At 40.0% G+C, this 4152-nt stretch overlaps 1 non-coding gene across 1 annotated transcript; it reads right to left on the minus strand.

Annotated features, from left to right (window-relative positions):
• Window positions 1-923: 923 nt before the first annotated feature.
• Window positions 924-1007, minus strand: Trnal-uaa. The gene has a single exon. It is a non-coding gene; the product is annotated as a tRNA-Leu (tRNA).
• Between the last annotated feature and the right edge of the window lie 3145 nt (window positions 1008-4152).

The raw sequence follows: 4152 nt of genomic DNA on the forward strand, positions 1-4152 counted from the left end.
TCTTTATTATTTCTCTAAAGTGTATTTTTTTCCTGCTTACGAGTAATTTTATTCTTCACTTTTTTTTCCCCCTTATCATATAAGTAAAGAGTCGAGAAAGATGTCGAATATTTTTTTATTTCAAATTCTTTTACGATTTTTTTGCAGAAATTAAATTTGGAAATCAACGTATATTCGAAAAAATATGGAGTAGATTATTAAGATATCACTTGATTGAGAAAAATTTTTTAGTAAGAATAATTTCGAAAATATAAATGAGCGGTCATCGTAATTAAGATTGAGATCTTTTTCTGCTCTATCTCAGCCAGGATGATTGCCAAGAATGGTCTGGGATTGGCTCTGGAAGCCGGATAGAGATATGGAAAGAGAGTTTGCACACAGCGATGTAAGTCATGCTTGTTTATGGGCCGGCCCGCGACCCCGCTACTTGCAAACCGACTAAAGATTCAGAAATAGCCGTCTCCTCCCCGATATGGCCTTCCCCCTTTCTTCCCTTTACTTCTTTCTTCCTCGCCTTCTCCTCCTTCCCATCCGTCTCCCGGCCGAGACGAGAGATCGTCGCTGTGACTCGCTGCACCGCAATACGATCGAAGTGTCGCCCGGCGTTCATACAGGGTGTTCGCGAAATACGTGTAAAATTCGAACGATAATCAATGGCTGAAAATTGAAGATTAATCGGCCTCGAGTCGATATAATTTTATATATATGCCATTTTCATCGAATAATTCTATGAAAAATTGTGAGAACGAAAGAGTAAAAAAATTAGATAAGATATAGGCGTATTATCCAAGCAGGGATATGGATTTCGAATACTTATTTCAATTTAATTAATTTCAAAAATTACTACAAAATAGGCGTGATAATATCGTAACCACAGTGTAAATAATGTGTTTCGATAAATTTTCAAAACAATTTTAAAATTTTGCCAGGTGTGGGGTTCGAACCCACGCTCCCAATCGGGAACCAGAACTTAAGTCTGGCGCCTTAGACCGCTCGGCCAACCTGGCTCCGCGCAATGTCCACTAGCAATAGGCTAATAACGCTTATAGTACTATAGTAACTTTTATACCGATCGATAATTTATTTTTTCCGAATTGAAACGAACTTTCAAACTCCGTGTCTCTCCACGTTTCGAGGATTCCTAACTGGATCGGGATTGAGAGACGAAACAAAAAAAAAAAAAAAAAGAAAAAAGAAAAAAAGAAGAAAAAAAAAAAAAGAAAGTCCGAACAGACTGCCGCTTCTTACGGAACCGACAATGGTCGGCGTCCCGTGCATTCGATGGAAACGGGAAAGCTCGATCGGGGGGGCCGATATAACGGAAAGACAAAAAGGGACGGCGAAACGAGGAATCGAATTGGATCGAATCGTACCGCGTGGCCGCGAAACGGCCGCGTACGTGGCGAAAACGAAATCGCAATGGACGATAGTGGACGGCGAAACGATATTACCAACCGTCGGTATCTATGTTGTACGTCACGCGTCAAACCGATACACGATCAATGGTATCTCTTGCGTGGGAAACGCGCCTAACGGATCTTCGCTATTCAACGCTCTTTCAGGTGTATATATATCGGAATCGGAGTACACGCCGTTGTCTCCGCGCGGTCGGAAACGAGCCGAGAGAAATTTCTCTCTCTCCCGAGAGCCGAGTGGCGTCGAGAGCTGTAAGAGCGCGAGGAGACGATTCCATTAACGGTGGCGGGCATCCGTCCTCTATACACGGTGTTAATATATTCCCGATGGCGGAAGATTCGGGGGAGAGGGGGTCGAGTTGAAATATCCTCGTACTCGTATATACGATGCGATTCGAAAGGAGCGTGCTATCGTTCCAAATTCGCACAAATTTGTTACGCTTATTTTACGTTTAATTATCACATTACAGTGGTAAATATGTCTCTTTAACTCCATTTTTTTTTTCTTTTTTTTCGAATCCACCGTTTCAATTACGAAGAGAGTAGAAATTTTACTTTATCATACGATTATCTCGATTGTTGAAATCAGTTGGAATATTGACGGTTCCAACTTGCATAATTATCTCGAATTAATAATAAGCGAGCTTCGATATTTTTGTACATCGATCAAGTGCAAGACGAATCAACGTACCAACTATATATATATTTCGAATGCTTTCCTCGAAAATTTTTCTCGACTCGATGCACTCGCACTCGTACGTAGTGGCGATCTTGGAATCGAGAAGGGGGTCTCTCTTCCATATTTTCTTTTTTTTTTTTTTTCTTTTCTTTTTGGCACGATCGATTGGCCCGTCTAGCGGCGATGACCCGTGCAACGTTTCACGGACGCTCTTTCTTCCTTTCCTCTCGACGAGGAGCAGGTGAGCATCGAAGGCTCATTGTCCTAATCCGCGCCATCAGCAGCGCTCGAGAGCAGCTCTCCTCGGGGCTACGTGTCACCATAACCGTACCGACCGGCTCCAAGTGGTGGATCGAGCATGCGGGTGTGACAACTTCTCCTTTGAAACGTGCTCCTTCTTCAGAAAGTGGAGGGAGCGATTATCGACGGTGGGTGGAGTGGGAGGGGGATTATAAAGATTATAACGAAAGAAGTGTACGTGAAGTTGTAACGATGGTGGTGGAGAGGAGATTGTTTTTAGAGAAAAGAGAAAAGGTTAATTATGAATATCTTTTTGGCAAAGATCGCAACGAATCGATCGTATCGTATTTTCCTTTCTTTTTAAAAAAAATTAAAAAAAGAAAATGAATTAACTAACTTTTATAGCGATAAGAAGTAAATTTAAAAATAAAGACGTTTATATATATATATATGTATGTGTATATTGATAAATAAAATTTTATCACAGTTTTAAAATTAATCAATAATCAATTCTGTAACAATTAATGAGAAAAATTAAAATCAGATGCCAGCAATAATTGTTTAATTTATAAATTAATTTATTTCAATAGATTAATATAAAGGAAAAATATTTATCGATTAATTTATTAATTTCAATTTCTAATCTAATTAATTAATTAATTCAAAAAAAGTTACTTACGTACACTTATAAACCAGGAATCAAACAACACGTCGTCATTTTTTATTCGAATCGAAACATAGTATATACATTTAAAACGAGTTTCTTGAGATTAAAATTACCAATTAAAACAATTATCAAAACCTCGTATTCGTATCGATCATCCTCAACTTTTGATCATCTTCGCCTCTCTCTCTCTCTCTCTCTCTCTTTCTCTCTCGATTCACAACTCGTGAACCCGCGAAACGAGAAGTAGGAGAGGCGAACAGGAGGAGGAGGAGGGGGCGGCGGTGCGTCGAGGGATAGATATCTCGGCGATTCGGCAATATCGCGCGGTCGACAAATTAGCGTTAATCCCGGGTCGTTAGCAAGATTGATGCCAGGATTTCACTTAAGGGCGCACCAGGCCGAAGGGAAAGTTTGGGACGGATGGGTAACCATCCACCGCCGCCGCTGTCATTGTCGTCCTCCTCTCCCCCTCCCCCTCCTCCCCTTCCTCCTCCTTCTCGTTCGTACGGTTGTAATGAAGTGGGTGGACTCTCGATATACAACGCGTGCCTTATATATATATATATATATATGTATATACATACATACACACACACGTATATACACGTGGAGACGTTCGAGAAAGGAGACGAGGCGAGAGGGGTGGCGAGGAGGGAAATGAGCAAGGGGAGAGGGGAGCGGCCACGGATGACCACGGGATCAATCCACCCTCCCCTCCCTCCTACCCCTGCTTCGTCGAAAAGTTCGGGATACCTTACCACGGATTATCCGTGTAATGCGCGCGCGTGTGCGCGAGAAATACGTTCGAGCACACGTATTTGTATACGGAGGAGGATATAGGATACAGAGAATATCATTTTTTGGGGAAAACCTGCAAGCATCCTCTTCTTCATCCTTTTTTTATTATTTACAGTTTTTGGATCTATCATTCCTCCTCTTTCCTCTACACTCTTCACAGACTTTTAGAAATTTATATATATATATATATATTTCCAAAATAAATTAATTTATAAATTAAACAATTATTGCTAGCATCTGATTTTAATTTTTCTCATTAATTGTTACAGAATTGATTATTGATTAATTTTAAAACTGTGATAAAATTTTATTTATCAATATACACATACATATATATATATATATATATATAT

Source organism: Apis laboriosa, unplaced genomic scaffold, assembly GCF_014066325.1.
Source record: "Apis laboriosa isolate Shangri-la unplaced genomic scaffold, ASM1406632v1 scaffold68_cov148, whole genome shotgun sequence".
Classification (NCBI taxonomy): Eukaryota; Metazoa; Arthropoda; class Insecta; order Hymenoptera; family Apidae; genus Apis; species Apis laboriosa.